This window comes from Tursiops truncatus, chromosome 3 (genome assembly GCF_011762595.2).
Source record: "Tursiops truncatus isolate mTurTru1 chromosome 3, mTurTru1.mat.Y, whole genome shotgun sequence".
In the NCBI taxonomy this organism is placed as follows: domain Eukaryota; kingdom Metazoa; phylum Chordata; class Mammalia; order Artiodactyla; family Delphinidae; genus Tursiops; species Tursiops truncatus.
The window spans coordinates 10,460,471-10,483,317 of NC_047036.1; positions in this window are offsets into that span (position 1 = coordinate 10,460,471).

Sequence of the window (22,847 nt, forward strand, 5' to 3'; positions counted from 1 at the left end):
GAAAGTCCTTGCTAAGAGCAAGGATTTGGGCTTTGGTTTCCCAACTTCATACACCATGCATCTCATCTGTAAAATGGGAATATTGATAATTAACTGATATTTCATAATTGTTAGATTTTATTGAGACAATATAGTAAGTGCTATGCAAATATTATTAACAGTATTATGCTCTATATCTTTGCTGTTGGGAAGATTACATGAGTTAACATGTATCAGACACTTAGGTAGGGTCACTACTGCTGTATATCATCCTTGTATAAAGTAGAGGAAGATGCCCATCTCCGGTCCCTTAGTTGGGAAGCCAGGTATAAGGCTTGGCTGCAAAGTAGCAGCTGCATTATAGTGACCGGTTACTACTCACATGGCAAATTTCTGATGGGTCCAACCTGTACAATCTCATAGGCTGGCCTTGGGCTTTGAGCAGTGCCCAGCACAGAGTAAGTGCCAGCTGTTGGCTGTTTAGGTACTTATAACCCTATACGAAGATCACCCCTAGATAAGGGGGGAAGTTTCAGCACTTTTCACTTACCAACAAATAAGGATGCCTCCCCCTACTCAAGTAGCAAAGGTTTTTCAGCATCTTCAGCCTTTTTGTCCCGGACCACTCCCCACTCTTCTCCTGAAGTCCTTGAGAGCCAAGGCCTCTTGTTCTTTTGTCCTCTTGTCCATTTCTGTACCAAAATTTACTCTTTCTCCCCTCCCCTCCCATCTCGCCTTCTCTTTTTTTTTTTCTTCTCTTCCATTCCCCTCACTTTCCTTCCTTCCCTTTCCCTTCTGATCTAACTCAGCATCCTAACTGCCAATTAATTACAATTCAAGAGCTTGATTGGATGCTGAAAAGCTAATGTGTCTGCAACATTTTTTCCTATAACATCACCCTGGGCAGGAACAGATGCCCTCGGGTGACCTACATGCAGAGGCGGGGCAAATCCAAAGCTGAACCCCAGGAGCTGTGTGAACAAAGAACAGAAAGGGAAATCTCTCCCAGCAACCTCAGGAGCAGGGGATGAAATCTCCACAGTCAACTTGATGTACCCTGCATCTGTGGAATACCTGAATAGAAAACAAATCATGCCAAAATTGAGGTGGTGGACTTTTGAAGCAATGATATATATATATTTTTTTCCTTTTCTCTTTTTGTGAGTGTGTATATGCTTCTTTGTGTGATTTTGTCTGTATAGCTTTGCTTTTACCATTTGTCCTAGTGTTCTGTGTGTTTTGCTTTGTTTTTTTTTTTAGTATAGTTTTCTGCACTTGGTATCATTGGTGTATTTGGTTTTTGGTTTGGTTGCTCTCTTCTTTCTTTCTTCTTTTTCTCTTATTTATTTTCTTTTTTCCTTTTATTTTATTACTTTTCAATTTTTTTATTTTTAATAACTATTTTTTATTTTAATAACTTTTATTTTATTTTATTTTTCTCTTTCTTTCTTTCTTTTATTCTACCTTTTCTTCAGAGCCGTGTGTCTGACAGGGTCTTGGTGCTCCAGCCGAGTGTCAGGCTTGTGCCTCTGAGGTGGGAGAGCACAGTTCAGGACATTGGTCCACCAGAGACCTCCCAGCTCCACATAATATCAAACAGCGAAAGCACTCCCAGGGATCTCCGTCTCAGTGTTAAGACCCAGCTCCACTCAACGATCAGCAAGCTACAGTGCTGGACAACCTATGCCAAACAACTAGCAAGACAGGAACACACCCCCATCCATTAGCAGAGAGGCTGCCTAAAATTATAATAAGGTCACAGACATCCAAAAACCCACCACCGGATGTTGACCTGCCCACCAGAAACACAAGATCCAGTCTCATCCACCAAAACACAGGCACTAGTCCTCTCCACCAGGAAGCCTACACAACCCACTGAACAAACCTTAGCCACTGGAGGCAGACACCAAAAACAACAGGAACTACAACCCTTCAGCCTGTGAAAAGGAGACCCCAAACACAGTAAGTTAAGTAACATAAGACAGAGAAACACAGAAGATGAAGGAGCAAGGTAAAAACCCACCAGTCCAAAGGAATGAAGAGGAAATAGGCAGTCTACCTGAAAAAGAATTCAGAGTAATGATAGTTAAGATGATCCAAAATCTTGGAAATAGAATGGAGAAAATACAAGAAACATTTAACAAGGACCTAGAAGAACTAAAGAGCAAATAAACAATGATGAACAACAAAATAAATGAAATTAAAAATTCTCTAGAAGGAATCAATAGCAGAATAACTGAGGCAGAAAAACGGATAAGTGACCTGGAAGATAAAATAGTGGAAATAACTACCACACAGCAGAATAAAGAAAAAAGAATGAAAAGAATTGAGGACAGTCTCAGAGACCTCTGGGACAACATTAAATGCACCAACATTCAAATTATAGGGGTCCCAGAAGAATAAGAGAAAAAGAAAGGGAGTGAGAAAATATTTGAAGAGATTATAGTTGAAAACTTCCCTAATATGGGAAAGGAAATAGTCAATCAAGTCCAGGAAGTGCAGAGAGTCCAATATATCATAAATCCAAGGAGTAACATGCCAAGACACATATTAATCAAACTATCAAAAATTAAATACAAAGAAAAAATATTAAAAGCAGCAAGGGAAAAACAACAAATAACATACAAGAGAATCCCCATAAGGTTAGCAGCTGATCTTTCAGCAGAAACTCTGTAAACCAGAAGGGAATGGTAGGGCATATTTAAAGTGATGATAGGGAAAATCCTACAACCAGGATTACTCTCCAACAAGGATCTCATTCAGATTTGAAGGAGAAATTAAAACTTTACAGACAAGCAAAAGCTAAGAGAATTCAGCACCACCAAACCAGATTTACAACAAATGCTAAAAGAAGTTCTCTAAGCAGGAAAAACAAGGGAAGGAAAAAACCTAAAATAACAAACCAAAAACAGTTAAGAAAATGGTAATAGGAACGTACGTATCGATAACTACCTTAAATGTAAATGCTCCAAACAAAAGACATAGACTGGCTGAATGGATACAAAAACAAGACCAGTATATATGCTGTCTACAAGAGACCCACTTCAGACCTAGGGACACATACAGACTGAAAGTGAGGGGATGGAAAAAGATATTCCATGCAAATGGAAATCAAAAGAAAGCTGGAGCAGCAATTCTTGTATCAGACAGTAATATAGATCAATGGAACAGGATAGGAAGCCCAGAGATAAACCCACGCACATATGGTCACCTTATTTTTGATAAAGGAGGCAAGAATATACAATGGAGAAAAGATACCCTCTTCAATAAGTGGTGCTGGGAAAACTGGACAGCTACATGTAAAAGAATGAGCTTAGAACACTCCCTAACACCATATACAAAAATAAACTCAAAATGGATTAAAGACCTAAATATAAGGCCAGACGCTTTAAAACTCTTTGATGAAAACATAGGCAGAACCCTCTATGACATAAATCACAGCAAGATCCTTTTTGATCCTCTAGGAGTAGAGAAGTGGAAATAAAAACAAAAATAATAATAAATAAAGGGACCTAATGAAACTTAAAATCTTTTGCACAGCAAAGGAAACCAAAAACAAGATGAAAAGACAACCCTCAGAATGGGAGAAAATATTTGCAAATGAAGCAACTGACAAAGGATTAATCTGCAAAATTTACAAGCAGCTCATGCAACTCAGTATCAAAAAAAACAAGCAACTCAATCCAAGAATGGGCAGAAGACCTAAATAGATATTTTTCCAAAGAAGATACACAGATTGCTAACAAACACATGAATGAATGCTCAACATCACTAATCATTAGAGAAATGCAAGTCAAAACTACAGTAAGGTATCACCTTAAACCAGTCAGAATGGCCAACATCAAAAAAGCTACAAACAATAAATCCTGGAGAGGGTGTGGAGAAAAGGGTACCCTCTTGCACTGTTGGTGGGAATGTAAACTGATACAGCCACTATGGAGGTATCTTAAAAAACTAAAAATAGAACTACCATATGACCCAGCAATCCCACTACTGGGCATATACCCTGAGAAAACCATAATTCAAAAAGAGTCATGTACCAAAATGTTCATTGCAGCTCTATTTACAATAGCCAGGAGATGGAAACAACCTAAGTGTCCATCATCGGATGAATGGATAAAGAAGATGTGGCACATATATACAATGGAATATTGCTCAGCCATAAAAAGAAATGATATTGAGCTATTTGTAATGAGGTGGATAGACCTAGAGTCTGTCATACAGAGTGAAGTAAGTCAGAAAGAGAAAAACAAATACTATATGCTAACACATATATATGAAATCTCAAAGAAAATAAAATGGTTCTGATGTACCTAGGGGCAGGACAGGAATAAAGACACAGACGTAGAGAATGGACTTAAGGACACGGGGAGGGGGAAGGGTAAGCTGGGACAAAGTCAGAGAGTGGCATGGACATATATACACTACCAAATGTAAAATAGATAGCTAGTGGGAAGCAGCCGCATAGAACAGGGAGATCAGCTCGGTGCTTTGTGACCACCTAGAGGGGTGGGATATGGAGGGTGGGACGGAGACGCAAGAGGGAGGGGATATGGGGATACATGTATATGTATAGCTGATTCACTTTGTTATAAAGCAGAAACTAACACACCATTGTAAAGCAATTATACTCCAATAAAGATGTTAAAATTTTTTTTCTAGTGTTGCCAAGCTCAGATTTTGTATAATTCACTTGTGTCCTGATTAAGATACATATGAAGGAATAGAGAGCAAGGTAAGACTTTGGAATATATACTCAGTGAGGCATTTATCTGAAAATAAAAACTATTGTTAGAAAGATAAAGAGTGATCTTCTCTGTGAAAATAAACAAACAAAAAATTGCTGCTAACTTGGTTCTTTTGTTATTATGTGCCAAGCATTGCATATAATAAAATTGTTTTATGAAAAATTTGGAAGCCAAGTATAACTAACTTCTAGAGGTGAGTTCCATTTGCTTCTGTCATGCACCTCTTAGGGACACTAGCATTGTGAGGCTACCTAACCCCAATTTAAGGGACTGAGATTTGAGTTTGGGAGAGAACTGGTTCATCCTTATTTCTGGGGTGCAGTGTTTCAGGGCCGCCACCTAAAGTGCAGGCTGTTTAGGAGGGCTCCAATGTAAATGGGTTTGAATTTCAACTTAGAGCTTTCTCATCCTTCAAGACTGTCACATATGCTGCTCATACACAGAGGGTCTCAGCTACATATTTCAGAATTGAAAATCAATTCTCTTTCGGTTTCCATTTGCCAGATGTTGGCCTGGAGATGCTTCATAGCCTTGGTTCCAATGCTGTTTATACTTTACCTCTGGTGCTGAGCAAAGGGTTGTTCTAAAATGTCTAGTTCATTTTACTGGGGAAGGATGGTCCACATTTTTTTGTAGTCAATAATTTTAAGTAATTTTCTGTTTCCTAAGCAGAATACATATTTCTTGGAATTTTAAAGCTTGTGAATAAGGGTCAGGGAAGTCACAGCTACCCACATCACATTGTCAAAGAAAACTAAACTACTGGTGAAATTTTTATTCATTATACTTGGACAGCAAACATTCTGATAATAATGACAAAAATTAGAGTGATATTAAACTATGAGGAGAAATAACCAGCCATCCAGATTGTTTCATGACAAAAAAAAACATAGCCATTGGGAGAAAATATTTATTAATTCATACATTTGTTCATTTATTCAGCAGCTTTTTTTGAGGGACTCACCTCTGCTGTATTAGGTATTGAGATGGGCATTGGGATTCAGCAGATAACAAGGGTAATATGGACCCTTGCTTCTTAGGTGGCTTAAAACCCCAGCATGTAGAGAAATGTGTATTTCATTTTCATGAGTAGTAAAGAGGCAGCAGTGATGAAGCTTCAAATTTTAAATTTAAATAGGCCTTAGAGATCATCTAGTCAAATTTCCTCATTTAATGAACAGGAAAAAGGGAACGAGCTCCATTCATTTTCCCAAGGTCTCATAGGTTGTTAGTGAATGAACATAGAGCACATTTCTTTCTTCCAACTCTCAAAAGGGTTGTTTTTGTTATATCACTGTGGCCTCTTTAATCAACTGAGTACATTGGACCCCTTTTATGAATACATTTTAGACATTGAAAATAGTGACGTGGCCTCTGAATTCATAGATCTAATGACTTGAAATGCCATTTTTGTTCATGTAACTTCGAAAACTAACAATACTTTAAAAAAATTTAGACTAAGTTGGTCCACTATGTTCAGCATAGTGTACCTATACACAAAGTTGAAAACGATTTTATCAGACATGAATGAGCACCTGAATCGTAATATATATTAAATCTTTTAATCTACAACAGTTTTTTCCGAAAGTTATTTTCTGGACCACTCGGTTCTGCTAGCACTTTCCCATTTTTCTCACTGCTTTAGTTATTAAAATAAAATGTTAGTTTTATATTTATTTCCATAATGAGTTAGCAATTTATGATATTAAAAGAAAATTAAATAATTACTATAAACAGCATAAAATTAAGAAGTAATACATGTGTGTAATATTAGTTGTAAATCTATGATATTTTTCTCAACATTTGTTTACAGAATCACAAAGTTCTATTAATACCTTCTGAGCTAAATTCTTATTGTTTTTGCTTTTCTAAAAAGTAAACATTAAAACATTTTTATGATCATTTTACAGTATATAAATGAAACAAAATAGAAGTACCTTATCTATATTATCAAAAGCCATTGTTTATTCTAATAATATTTGCAAAAGTTTAGTATGTCAAACTGAATGCTGAACCAGTTTTCCAATCCTTGTTTGCTGTGAAGAAAGTCCCAGTATTTTTACAGAAATTAACAACTCATAAATAAGAGAAGAAAAATACATAAAGTCTTACATTGAAGAGAAATGTTAAATTGTTGGAACAGTAATAGCTCTAGCTATTCAGCAGTAGAATTATCTTCCTAGTACATATTTAAGTGAGGAGTTCTAATGATGTGTGCATTTTGTTTCGTGGAAACGTTCGCAGTTTGCTAAAACACAGAAAATATAATGGCCCATCCTCATTTCTATCAAGAGAATGTAAAGTTGCAATATTTGGCCTGCATTCATATTCCAAACAGCATAGTTTAAAAGGTAAGTGCCCAAAGTTAACTGGAAGAATTGAAAAAAATGTCTAAATTTAAATAGCTTTTGTACCAGGGTGATAGCTGCTAAGGACATTTTAAATAGTGAGAGAAGTAAATGTTCTTTGTACTGCAATCCTTAGTGAAATCTGAAGAAGTGGACTTACAATAATAATTACAATAATAAAATGAAGTGGAGTTACAATAATAATTACAGTAATAGAATGAAAGCAAGGGCTGTGCTTTCCAGAATAAAATATACAGGCAGAGCAAAATGTAATAAATAGAAACTAGGATTTTAGCTCAAAATATAAAATTTATGTGAGCAGAGATAACAAATTATTTATACTTTGGCTTTGTATACATCAATAAATAATCCATTCTTTGGTCATATCCTCATGACCACTTATTTTGGAAAAGAATGGTGATTTAATTATTGAAACAATAAAGGAAAATATTACAATGTCATCATGTTTGACAAAAAAATTTGAACAATGCATTATTGAGAATTCTCATTTTCTAAATCTCTCACTAGCCACTTGAGACTTCTTGCATCTTCATCTCTTTCTGTTTGTTCTCTTTTGGCAGATCCAGGAAACTCTGAACAATTTTTAGAGAAACTTTTTTTCTGTACACACATCAAAGTGGCAACTTTTTAATGATCTGTAAGTTAGAGAAAGCCAGATAGTTTCTTTCTTTGGCCTTTGTGAAACTATTAAAAGAAAGCAGGAGATATTTTATTTCTTTTCTTAATTGCCTTCCCAAGTTCCCAAGGTAAGCAAAAGAAATTATATACCAAAAAAAAAAAAAAGAGAGAGAGAGAGACTTGTCAAAAGCTTTTTGCTGTGGTAGAGATGTTTTTCACCTTCTAAAATGTATTTATAAAAGTATTATACCACATATGGCTTCACGTAACAAGGAATAGAGCAATGAAAAAAATTTAAATACATTAATTTAAGTGAAAGATAGTATGGTAGAGCAGGAAAAGCATGAGGATTTTCTTGAAGGAGTGATTCTTAGCTTTTGAGGTGTTTGGTTTTCTTCTTTTCAAAGGAAGCATTGTAAAGTCAGTTAAGCTAGTTTATGTAAAGCTTCTGCTAGTTTCCTTTGTGGATTTTTCGACAAAGTTACACCATTTTGACTGATTTACTTCCTTAACTATCTACTAATTTCTTGCCACTATAAAGAATGTGTGGGTATGTGTTTTAAGCAGAGCTAAGAATAATCGAGATAAGATAACATATTTTCCATTTCAGGAAAAGGGATGATGTATTTTCTATTAAAATTTTATCCTAGGCCTTAAATTTTTTCTAGCTGTGAAGAGGTAGAAGGATGCAGAATAAAGAGAATTGGTGGAGTTTTGAGCTTAAAATTTGGATGTAGTGCTTACTATTGTTAGTTGTTAGACTAATCTTACTGTAGGTCTGCACTCAAAGTTCTGGTGATTGGTCTGCTGTCATTGTTGGTCAACAGGGGGTAGAGTCAGGAATAAGAGATGGGCATGGTGTGGTGGAGAGAAAGAACAAGGTGGAACCTGCTGGCAACACAGGGATCTGCCCCCACACAACCACACAGCAATGGTATTTGGATAGGGTCCATGACTGTTTCACATCCTCATTCTAAACCTCATGCAAATCCTCTTTTAAGCAACTCCAACCTGGAATCTTACAGATGATGGGATTCTGGGAAACATACTTCCAAGTCAACTAAGTCCATTTGTCAACGTTACCTCTGTTCCTAATTCCCTTAATTGTTTTTCCTTTTTACATTTAAAAAATAAATAAATAAATAAAACATTAAAATTGATTTGTTTTGGCATACAGTTCTATGAATTTTACCACAAGTATAGATTTGTGTAACTACCACCAAAGAGGAAAGAGGATATTTTCATCACTCCAGAAAACTTCTTCAGAGATACATAATCCCCTAGCCACATACTTGCCCAAACATGAACCTCTGACAAAAACTAAAACCACACTGAGACTGGATTCTTTCCCTCAGCATAATGCCTTTGAGATCCATCCAACTTATATGGGGCTATCAATATTTGTTTCATTTTATTGCTGATTCATATTCCATTGTGTATCCATGTACTAGTCGAAGCATATTTTGGTTGTTCCAAATATGGGCTATTATGAATAGACCCATTGCATACATTTGTGTATAGGTTTTTGTTTGAATATAACTTCTTTTCTAGGGTAAATACCTAGAAGTAGATCATTGTACCATATGATAGGTGTATACAGAACACTGGAAGAAATTGCTAGTGTTTTTCTAAAGGGTAGTACCATTTTGCATTCCCAGCAGCATTGTGTGAGGGCTTCAGCTGCCCTGCAGTTTCACCAGCTTTGGATTACTGGAATTTTTATTTTAGCTACTCTAATAAGTATACAGTGACATCCCATTAAAGTTGTAATTTGCAGTTCCCTAATGATGTTGCTGTTCTTTTCATGTGCCTATTTATTATCTGTGTATCCTACTAAAGTTATTCTTCAATTCTTTTGTCCATCTTTGGATTGGATTGTTTCCTTTTACTTGAATTTTGAGCATTATTTATACATTCTGCATATAAGTCCTTTGTAGGTAAATGCTTTGCAAACATTTATCCAAGTCCAAGATTTATTTGTCTTTACATTCTATTAACAGTGTCTTTTGAAATGAAATTTAAAAATTCAATGAAATCCAGTAGATCTTTTTTTATATTTTTTATTTTTATGGATTGTGCTCTTAGTGTTAGGTCTAAAAACTTTTTGTTTAAGCACAGGTCAGGAAGATTATCTCCTCTATTTTATTTTCCTCTAAAATTTTTATAATTTTAGATTTTACATTTGGATCTATGACCTAATTTTTATATATTTATATAAACATATATATATATATATCAATATATTTGACAACACATTTCCTCAGCTTTTGTTTATCTGAGAAAGTTCTTATTTCTTTTCCTGAAGAATATTTTCTATAGATATAAAATCTGGTTCTCAGAGTTTTTCAACACTTGGAAGATTTCAGGGCAGTATCTTCTTTCTTGTGTGGTTTCTAATGAGAAGTCTGTTGTAATTCTTGTTCTTATTTATCTGTTAAACGTCCTCTTCCCTCCCATCTCTGGCTGCCTTCAAGGTTTTCTGCATGTAAATTTGTCTTCAGTACTTTAACTATAATATACCTGGAGGTAGTTTTTTGTTTATTTGTTTTGTTTTAGTATTTATTCTGTTTTGTATGATCTGTGCTGTTTGGATCTGTGGTTTGTTGTCTGTAAAAATTTTTGCAAAGATATTGGTAATGTTTTTATTTAAATAGTTTTCCTTCTAGAATCTCTCTTTCTTCTCCTTTTGGCATTGCAAAGATGTTAATGTTCCATTTTATTTTATCCTACATTTCTTGGCTGTCTTATTTTGTGTTTTTGACTTTTTTTTCTCTTTACATTTCAATGTGAGTAACTTTGACCAATCTTCAAGTTCACTGCATCAAACCTCTGCATGAACTTGTTGAAAGTATTATAAATTTTTGCCACTCTGTTTTAATTTCTACCATTTCCTTTTGGTTATTTTCTATGGTTTCTGTCTTCTAATGATAATACTCATATAGTCCTGCAAGTTGTCTGCCTTTAACTATTTTAAATTCCCTGTCAGATAGATAGTTTTTAGTGCTCACGTCATATCTGAATATGGCTCTGATCATTATTTTGTCTTCTTATATTGTACATTTCTTGCCTTTTAGCATGTTTGCAATTTTTCTTTTTTGAAAACTGAGTATGTTGCTCAGAGGTGTAGATACCTTAGTAGATAGGACTTTACTGTGGGAGTTTTTGTTAATCTACCTAGTGCTTGAGCTGAGTTTGTTGTTGGTATGGAAACCACAGCTTTCAAACTTCTCTAGTTAATCTTGTTTCCAGACGCCCTTCCAGTTTTAGGGCTTCCCTTTTCTCCATGAAAGTCTACTTTTTGCAAGTCTCCTGGCTATAATCTACTGTTATTAGTGGACATTTATAAACATGGTTATAGGATGTAGGAAGGGCGTTCTTTAATCTCCTGCTTAAGTCTTAGTCTTCAGAATACACAGTGAAGCTGTATCATGAGGGTCTGACCCTCACAAGTGCTCCTGCTTGCCTTCAGGGCTAAGACTTTCCACTGGCACCCTAATCCCATTCTGGGTTGCAGCAGCAATAACTATTCCTCCAGTATTCCCAGTGCCTGTCCTTTAGGTCCTCTTTTCTGTAGATTATGGCTTTTTTGCATCCTTCAGTAAGACTGGAGGCTGGGGCTGTACTGAGTTCATGTCCCCTAATTGCAATGCAGTTTCACCATTATATTTGTTGATTTTCTTTCCCTTGCAGGTTGGACATTTTGTTTGATAAGGGAAAGGCTTCTATGTATTCATTCATCCTCTACATGGCCTATAGGCACTTCCTGCACCATGGACAGTGGGCACTTTCTGTAGGGCCAAGTTTTGAGAGGTTTCTGGGGTTCCTGTAGGAAAGATCTGCAAAAATGTTCCTATGTCCCAATGCTTCTCATTCTCTTGCTGGCCCATATTCAGCCTCCAGCAATTTGTCAGAATTTCCAATTTAATCCTCTTATTGGCTTATGTGGAGTCCTGTGGCTTCTGCCCAGGAAATAAATTCTTGGATCCTGTATCTCCCTGCAGGTGCCTGAATGATGGTGATTGGTCCCAAGACCTCAGGGTTTATGAAAAGTCATTAATTTTTGGTTTGTTCATGTTTTTACTATTGTTTTGGTGGAATGATGGCTTTCTATCTCTTTACTTATTTAAACTGTAACTGGAAGTTTGAAAGATTTTTATTTTTTAATTTATAATCTCACTTGCTAGGTAAGTTCTTTGATATGTTATTTACTATAATTCATAAAACAGACAAGATCTATGCCTTCATGCAGCATAAGGAAAAGAAAAAAATAGATTGAAGAAATTAATAGATCCTTGCTTACAAACATATAACATGGTACATATATTAAAGATACATCAGTTCCTTTTGTGCATTTCAAATGTTGGAATATTTTGGAGTCCTGTAAATTTTTGAATAACAGAAAATAGATGTGAATTTTTGCAGCACTGATCTCTTAAATACAAAGTTCTAAAAAAAAAAGTATAGCTGAGATAAGAATTCTTCAGGAAAATATTAGATTGTTGATACCAACATAGGCAGACAATTTTTTTAGCAGTAGTCAGCATTTTTGTAACACCCTATCATCAAAGAAAATAATTGCATTCTAATTTTCCTTTAAAATTCACTAAATAAGGGACATCCCTGGTGGCGCAGTTGTTGAGACGGGGATGTAGGGGACACGGGTTCATGCCCCAATGTAGGGGACATGGGTTCGTGCCCCGGTCCGGGAAGATCCCACATGCCGTGGAGCAGCTAGACCCGTGTGCGATGGCCACTGAGCCTGTGCATCCGGAGCCTGTTGCTCTGCAACGGGGGAGGCCACAGCAGTGAGAGGCCCGCATACTGCAAAAAAAAAAAAAAAAATTCACTAAACAACATTTTCTTTACAAGTTTGGGCAACTTTTCAAAACCCATTGACGACTCAGAGACTAGCAGCTCACTAATTTTCACTGTTCTATTTTGGTATATTTTGGTTATCATTTAATTCTTAATAATTCCAGAAACTACTATCTTTTCTTTACATAGATTAAAATTTACCAAGGGAAAGGATTTCCTAAATGGTTTTGTTTTTTCCCAACAATATCTTTTACAGAGATTTATAAGTTCAAATGTTGAGTTCTTAGCAATCTGAGTCACATTATGTACCATAGATTTCTGCCACCATAACTTTATTAACATAATTTAGTACTGTCAATAATCTACTCCTGCCAGAGGACAGGAATTGCTTTACTAAAAGAACACATCACATGCACTCACAAATGAATCTTATTGAAGAAGAAAACATAATACTTTTCCATGAGGAAAAAACAATACTTAATTTCCTTAACATCAAGTAGAATAAAACACTGCTGAAAAACTAACTACTGTAAAATGCATGATAATTCTTTGCCTTGGGTGATATTATGGGCTGAATTGTGCTCCCCCATCTCATTCATATGTTGAAGTATTAATCCCTAGTACCTCATAATATGACTGTATTTGGAGTTCTGGCCTTTAAAATGGTAATTAAAGTTACATAAGATCATTAGGGTGGGTCCCAATCCAATGTGATTTGCCTTCTTATAAAAAGAGATTAGAGGGGCTTCCCTGGTGGCGCGGTGGTTGAGAGTCCGCCTGCCGATGCAGGGGATACGGGTTCGTGCCCCGGTCTGGGAAGATCCCACATGCCGCGGAGCAGCTGGGCCCGTGAGCCATGGACGCTGAGCCTGCGCGTCCGGAGCCTGTGCTCCGCAGCGGGAGAGGCCACAACAGTGAGAGGCCCGCGTACCACAAAAAAAACAAAAACAAACAAACAAAAAAAGAGATTAGGACACAAACACATACAGTGGAAAGACCATGTGAAGACAGAGAAAAGATGGCCATCTACAAGCCATGTAGAGCGGTCCCAAAATAAACCCAACCCCACCTATGTCTTAATCTTGGATTTTTAGCCTCCCAGAACTGTGAGAAAATAAATTTCTGTTATTTAAGCCACCAAATCTATAGTACTCTGTTATGACAGCCTTAGTAAACTAACACAGATGATTGCAGATAACTAGTTTTGAAATTATAATACAGAATATGAATGAGGTCCATCTAAATCCCACTGGAAACAATCATCAGTCCCATTAATTTTATGAAGATAATTAAGAACAAATCAAAGAATAGGAATAATAAGATATCCTTACAAATACAGAAATAGGAAATCTGAATGGAACTAAGGAAATCATAGCCTGTTGATGAGTGAAGTTCAAAAGCTATCATCTTTTTCTTTCACTTTCAAAATTTGTATATTCTTGGTGTTGACATTAGGGTACTAAATCGGTTTGATTGATTATTCCTTATGAGGGAGACTATAGTCTATTTAGAAAAGCAGTGGAGATAAGTGTGTGGACAAGGAGATTTCACAATTCTCCTCTGTGTTGACATGTTTAGATGTTGCTACCAAATGATGTTATACTATTTCACTGGAATCTAGATATGGTCCCCAGTTTCCTTCTGAACATAGCGTTCCATACTGCCAATAGCTATTGGTAAGATTCACTTAATTCAGTCACTAAGGAGATGATTATTTGAAGAATACCACGTGTCAGGCAATGCTATAGGCACCAAGGGAAGTAGCAGGTGGAAAGGAGTCAAGTAGGTGGCCTGCAAAATCCATTCATTTATCTTTGCCATGCAGATGCTCAGAGAGAAGGCAGCTGGCAGCTTAATGTCATTATAAACACACTGATAACTGATCTTATGGTTAATAGACTAACAGTATTTGCTAGGAGGAGTATCTTTATGTAAAAATATTTCTAATGAGTTGTTTCTGGTTTAGCATTGCTACAGCAAACCAACATAGGACCTATGGGGCATGGATCCCTGAGAAATTTCCTGGAAGTTCTAACCAAGCATAAAATGGAGATTTTTTAACCTAAAATGCTGTGTGATGTGTCCCAGGTCATGCCCTGGGACAGAGAGCACATGTCCAACAGAAAAATCCTGGAGAACCACATTTGTGTCCCTGATATCTAAACTTTGCCTGCATTTCTTGATTCTGTATCTTTGAAATGATGAATGTTCCTTGAGACTGGTACAGCTTCCAATGTGTGAGTCTGATTTGATAGACCTATGCATAGTGTTAGCTCAATGATGTACAAAACAATAACACTTACACTGATGGATCATGTACTTTGGTGGATGAAGATGAAGCAAATCAGTCATCTGAATAACAATGTGGGGCTAGTGAACAGGTGACCTTCACGGCCATGCACATGAAATGTGTAACAATTAGAGTTATTTCTTATGTATAAATCTGCAAATCTGAATGCAGTCTTTTTGAGCTACCATTATAATTACAGTTCCTCAATTTCTCATCTGAAGACCTTGGCGCAAGGCATGGCTTGGAACTCAGACATTTTTCAAATTTTTAGAAAGTAGTTTTGAAGGTAATATCTTCATGCTCAAAAATTTTAATATTTATTAAATAAAATGTATGAATATACATGAAAACTACCACAATACAGATTATAATATGTTGCTTCCCACCAGTACAGAGTATGCAACCAATTGAGCTAAAGAACAACTCAGTTTTCAGAGGATTTGGGCTTATACCATTATAGGTAAGGATTTGTACAACTGCATTATCCTTATTAGCTCTCTATATTTTAAAATGAATAATTTTTCAAAGAATTTTTTTTATTTTTTGTTTTAAATTAAACTGATTGTTTTCCCTGCCTGATATGGATCTGTCATCTAGGGATTTCTTGTATTATCTTCTGCATTTAATTAAGTGCATTGATTCATTGAGTCCATGGCTTCTTCTATTTTTTTTTTTCAAATTTGCTCTAACAAATTTATCTTCAAAATGGATATGTGGGAATATATTTAGATGCGCTGGTAAAATAAAAAAAATGTTTAAGTTTTATAGACCTAAATCATAATTTGGGTAAAAAAATTCTAGCATCAAAATAATTTTTCCTCAGAATTTTGAAGCTATTTTTCAATTGAACTTTGAACCTAGTGTTGCTGATGGGTTCAGTGCTGACAATCGAGATTTTATTTCATTGCCAATTACCTAATTCTTCTTTTGGAAGCCCTTAGTATCTTCTCCTTAACTTTTATTTTTTTGAAATTTCAACATGACGTTTCAAGGTGATAGCCCTTTTTTTATTTATCTTGTTTGTTACCTGGCAGGGCACTTAACTACAAATACTTTTACCTAGATATAAGATTTGGGAAATTTTTTTATTACTCCTTTTGTTACCAAACCCAACTTGGGTCTGGTTGCTGTGCATGGTAATGCCAATCTACTGACACTGGATAGTGGTGAAGAAAAGTGCAATGTTTATTGCAGACACCAAGCAAGGGGTCCAGGTAGCTTGTATTTAAAAGACCCGAACTCCCCATAGGCTTTCAGGGAAACGTTTTTAAAGACAGTGTGAGGGAGGGGGGCTGTGTGATCAGCTAGTGGACATTCTTCTGATTGGTTTGTGGTGAGGTAATTGGGAGTCAACATGATCAACCTTCTGGCTCCAACTACTCTGGGGTCTACATGCCTGTGGGCAGCATACAGTTAACTTCTTTCACCTGGTGGGGGTTTCATTATCTGCAAAACAGCTCAAAGGACATGGCTCAGAATATTATCTGTAGCCCTTGGGGAGGAACTAAAGATCATTAACTTTGTTTAATGGCTAAACTATTTTAATTTTGTCTTATTTGACTATTTTCCATTTTTTCTGCATTTTATCTCTCCTCTGATTAAATTTATTCTTTGGAACTCAGGGAAGACCTAGGAGGATAGAGTTTTTATACAGACAAGAGGCAGAAAGAGGACATTGGGGAGTGTCTCTTCCGGGAAGTCTCCATAGAATCCTGCTTGGTTACACTTTGATGTCATTCTTCATCTATGTTTTCTGTTCCCTCTTTTTAATAAAGAGATTTTGTCATCCTAGTTTAATCTTATGTATTTCTTAAAGTTTCACACATCATTTTCATTTTTGTCTTTTTGGGAAATTATTTTATAGGAAATTATTTAATTCTAACATTTTTTGTTTAATTGCAGGTTTGCAGGTTTTTAAAAAACTTGGCTTTATTTTCAAATGACTTCTTTATATAACCCTATTATTTTAAAAAAATTGAGTGCTTCTTAGGAGTCAAGTATTATTTTGAGATATAAGTGACATATAACATTGTGTAAGTTTAATGTGTACAACCTGTTGATTTGATACATTTATACATTGCAGTATGATTACTGCCATAGCATTAGTTAACAATCTATCACATCACATAATTACCATTTCTTTTTTGTGGCCAGAACATTTAAGATCTAGGCTCTAAGCAAATTTGAAGTATATGAGACAGTATTATTAAACACAATGTTGTTTAATAGATCTCCAGAACCTATCTTCTACCTTCAAGTTTATACCCTTTGACTGACATCTCTCCATTTCTTTCATCCTCTGCCCTTGGTAACCACCATTCTATTCTTGGTTTCTACAAGTCTGGCTATTTTAGATTTCTCATATAAGTGATATCATACAGTAATTTTCTTTCTCTGTTTGACTTATCTCACTTAGCATAATGCTCTCCAAGTCCATTCATGTTGATGCAAATGGCAGGATTTCCTTCTTTCTCGTGGCTGAATAATATTCCTTTGTGTGTCTGTATATCCTTTGTGTGTGTATGTATATCTATATCTCACATCTTCTTTATCCATTCATTTCTTGACAGAAACTTCAGTTGTTTCCATACCTTGACCATTGTGAATAATGCTACAATAAACATGAGAGTGGTGCAGATATCTTTTTGATACCGTTTTTATTTCCTTAGAATATATACCCAGAAATGGGATTGCTGGATCATACAGTAGTTCTATTTTTAATTCTTTGAGGAACTTCTAAACTGTTTTCCATAGTTGCTGTACCAATTTACATTCCCACCAGCAGTGCTCAAGTGTTCCCTTTCTCCATATCTTTGCCAATACTTGTTATCATTGTCTTTCTCATAACAGCCATTCTAACAAGTATGAGGCAGTATCTCATTGTGGTTTTGACTTGCATTTCCCCAGTGATTAGCTATATTGAGCATTCTTCCATGTACCTATTGGCTATTTGGATGTCTTCTTCAGAAAAACATCTATTCAGTTCCTCTGCCCATTTTTTTAATCAATTTTTTTCTTGCTATTGAATTATATGAGTTTATATATTTTGTATATCAACCCTTTATCAGGTATATGGTTTGCAAGTATTGTCCCATTCCATATGTTGCCTTTTCATTTTGTTGACTGTTTTGTTGTGCATAATCTTTAACCTATTATTTTTTGAGGATAAAATATCTTCTCATATATCTCTTAGAATATAAATTAAACTACAGAAGGTCCCTGACTTCCAATAGTTTAACTTAGGGTTTTTGACTTTACAATGGTGCAAAAGTAATACATATTCAATAGAAACCATACTGAGAATTTTGAATTTTGATTGTCTCCTGGATTAGTGATGTGTGGCTCAGTTCTCTCTGGTGAAGCTGGACAGCAACAGTGACCTGCAGCTCCCGATCGGCCACACCATTCCGAGGTGATACACTTACAACCATTCTGCCCCCTTACAATTATTCTGTTTCCATTTAGTACAGTATTCAATAAATTATATGAGATAATAAACACTTTATTATAAAATAGGCTTTGTGTTAGATGATGTTGCCCAACTGTAAGTGTTCTGAGCACCCTTAAGGTAGGCTAGGCTAAGCTATAATGTTTAGTAGGTTAGGTGTGTTAAATGCATTTTGATGTAAAATATTTTTAATTTACAATGGGTTTATTGGGATGTAACCCCATTGTAAGTTGAAGACCAGTAATTTGAAAGTTTGCTCCTGTTTCCTGAATTATTACTGTTTCCTTCAGCATTGATTATGCTGTTTATTAATCTTGGGTTTTTTCCTTCCATGCAGTGCATTTTATTACAATGTTTTATGGATTTGCTTCTTGTTTACGGCTGGTAAAGCCAGTATCTGCTCCCAGTCAACTCTTGCAATACTCAGGTTCTCATGCACAACATTCGGTTTGTTATATCCTGTCAAGATTCTTCAACTGATGGCTGATCACCCTTTATAAATGAGTACAAATAAAAGACTCACTACAGTACAAACAAGGGAAAAAGCCATGGTCCCCTATGCTGCAGTGTGTCTTGGAGCCACAATTGCAAATCATGACCTTCTTCTTCTACAGTCCATCTTACATCCCCCAACCCAAGGCCAGCACTTCCACTGGCCCATGGCTCTGCTCAGTGGGAAAACCCCAATCTCCATGTGAATCCTCTTTACATTGCCCTTGTCAGGCTGAAGTTTTCAATTGTAGTAATTAAATAATTGTAAAATTCCCCCATTTACAATTATTACCAGAAATGCAATATCCAGGAAATCCTTGAGTTCTAGACACACTCCTCCTTGGTCTCTTTATCAGTAGCACTTCTGTCACCTTACGATAATCATGCTCTGATATCTCTGCAAGGATAATTAATTCTCTATGTGCTTGGCTTACAAACATGAGGAACCAAAAATGACCAGGCAGTAATTGTAGCTTTACAATGAGAAGAACCACTGTTGAATTTCCTCATACAAGCATCCCTCGCTTAGGGACAGAAGTTGCTAGCAGGCCAAAATTGCAGGCACCGGAAGGACAAATTCTCCTAGTGCATTACTAGAATTAATGATGAGAGAAACCATTCTTACTTTCACACCTTGATCTCCAAGCTTATATATTCTGTCTATTGCACCATAGCATTACACAGCTGCTAGTGGAAAAATATATACAATTACTTAAAAGACAGTCCTATAATCCAATAGAATATTCCCCGAAGCTGATCCCTTAACTAAGTTTTTAAAAGACTCTTTCAATGCTTTGTAAGAATAGCAACTTCTGAATAATGTAAAGAATTGCAATTTTTCAGTGAATGTGACTCATAAGACTTCAGCTCTCTGATCTTCATCATTTTGGGTAATATGGGTCAATCAACATCCTTGTTGTCTGCCCATCTATCTCATTCTTAGGAATATCATGGTCTGTCATATTTCAGAGCAATCACTTGAGAATAAGACTTTTTGTGGTCTTCAGAGAAGCAGGGGCCTGATATCTACCAGCAAAGTGGATGGGACGTTTCAAAAGTTAGGGGCTCTGGGGTTTCAAGCATATCCAGGGATTTAGGTCCTACTAATTCCTCATCAAAACCAGCATTTTAGTGAAGGAGAGTATTATTTTTCTACTGCTGCAAACAAGATACCACAAATTTATGAACTGAAAACAACACCCATTTATTAACTCTATAGGTCAGAAATCTGGGCAGGTCTAACTGCATTCTCTGCTCAGGTTTTCACAATATTAAAATCAAGGTGTCAACTAGGCTGTGCTATCATCTGAAGATAACTTTCCTCTTTCAGGCACATGTGGTTGTGACAGAATTCAGTTCCTTGACATTGTGGCTTGAGGTATTGATTCCTTGCTGGATGGCAGCTGGTAGCAGAGCTCAGCTCAAAGAGGCCTGTCACATTTCTTGAAGAATGTGGACTTTTCATCTTCAAGGACAGCAATGGCTAACCTCCTTTGTGTTGAATACTTCTCTTGCTTTAAATGTCTTTTACTGGGAAGAATTGTCTCATTGAGGGGTCACCTGATTAGGCCAGTCTTACTAAGAATAATCTCTTTTTTTAAGTTCAACTTGCTTAGAACATTAAAAACATTTGCAAGATGTTTTATAGCAGTACCTAAGTTAGTGTTTGATTGAATACCTGGAAGAATGTGTATACCTACCAGGAATGGAAATCTTGGGTGTCATCTCAAAATTCTGTCTACCACAAAGAGACTTGCCAGAGGTGTGAATTCAACTTTCTTTGTAATTTATTTTCCTCAAAATGCAATCTTGAAATTGATTTCCACCATAGTCACTCTCCTAAATATAAGAAATGGGGTTCTTTCAATACTGTTCATAATAACTATACTGGGTTGAATAGTGTCTCGCCAAAGTTCATGTCCACTTGGGACCTCAGAATGTGACCTAATTTGGAAATAGGGTCTTTGAAGGTATAATTAGTTAAGATGAAATCATATTGGATTAAAGTGGATCCTAATTCAATGACTTGCATCCTTATATGAAGAGAAAACCAGAGAATCTAGGAAAATGCAATGCAAGATCTTTCTTGCCAAGATGTTGATTTCAGACTTAAAGCATCTAGAACTATGAGAGAATTAACTTCTATTGTTTTAAGCCATTTAGTTTGTGGCACTTAAGAAAGTATTACTTAGGAAAGTAATACAGAGGTTTTCTGGCTGTCATAACATGCCCTGAGTTTATAGTTGTTTGACCAACATAGTTACTTTCTTCCATTAGCACTTCAAAGGCAGTAAGCAGCAACAAACCAATATAACTTTCCTCATAGTTAGCACTGCCTTTATGGAGATACTGCATAAACTGGCACACCCTCTTCTACTTATGCTTCATCCTACATCAGTGTTTGAGAATCATGTTAATTGCGTGCTATGCAAACCAGGGGATATAACCCCCTCCTGGAAATCCAGGGAAGAGTTGATGTTTCAGCTTGCATCCAAAGACTGTCTGGAGGCATAATCCCTTCTTCTTCTGGGGATTTCAGTCTTTTCCTCTTAAGGCCATCAACTGATTTGATGAGGCCCACCCACGTTATGGGGTTAATCTGCTTTGCTCAAACTCCATTGATTTAAATGTTAATTTCATCTAAAATATTTCATAGAGACATCTGGAATGTTATTTGACAAAATATCTGGGTATCATGGCTTAGCCCTGTTGACATGTAAAATGAACCATCACAACCAACTGTAAGATTTTTTTTTTGCTACATACTAGCAATTCATCCAATTCCAGAAACACATCTTTCTAGGTACCACCTGTATTGCTGAAATAATAATAAGAATAAATATTTTATGCTGTTCACACTTAATAATCACTTTATTAAAAGTTTCATAAAGGATTTTAACATTTCTTTTTAACTTTTAAGCTGTATGTGATGAATCAGGAAATAAAAAAAAAAAGTACAGTAAAATATTATTAATCTTGGAAGAGCCCTTACAGCTCTTTATTTTAGTCTTTATTTTATAGATGAGGAAACTCTGATAAAGAAAAATATAACTAATAACCAGTTATTAAAAGCTTTACATAATTTTTCTTCTAGTGAAACATTTTTTCTAATCTGACAATGAGCATAATCAGTAACAGTGATCCATTATGAGGTAAAATGGCTAGATGTGCTTTGTTTTACACTTGTATTATGTTTATTATGATTCTTATTACTGCTGTTATGGGATGTGGAATATAATCATGTATGGGTCATAAGAGATGTGTTAAACATTTCCTGACTGATTCTAATAATTTCCTTAGAGGACTTTTCCTCTTGTTTCAGTTTCGTCCATCCTTTGAAAATCACTGATATATTACAGTTTTCATAAATATCATAAATCATAATTGATGGAAAGTTTTTTTGTTTCTGTCACATTAACTAAATCTGACTACTATATATCTATTTTAGTTGATTTTCATAACACCAAATATTCAACAAAATTTACTGAGCCCTTAATTCATATTTACAAAAAGAGGGATATTGATTATTTAAAGGATTGACCCTGTCAAAAAGTAAAGAGCAAAAAAGACATTATTACTTATGATAATAATAGTAATAACAAAATAATTATTGTTTAAATACTAATTCTTATACTAATACTAATAATTATAAGTAAAAAACATAAAAAATATAAGTTGCATATGGGAAAAATGATCAAATTCAACAGTAAACAAATAATTTCAAATTAAATCCATAAAGTTAAACATGTTTCTCCTATCAGAACTGTAGAAGAAATCCTTAATGTGCAAATGATAGCTTGAATTCATTTTTCCTATATAACAGGTTATTATACAGTCAATTGAAATTAATATTTTATTTACATTGTTTAGAATTTCACAAAGACAATTTATTTCAGCATACTCATCAAAGTAACTGTATTCATATGTGCTTATTTAAAAATTTTATTTATGCCTTAATGAAATCTTGTGCATAGATTATTTTAATGATTGTAAGATGCATATATGCCAAGCTTTATTATTTATGTATATTGGTTTTGATGGCAGCATTCAGTTTGGAGCATCAAACAGTTCTTTTATTTTGAATGAAC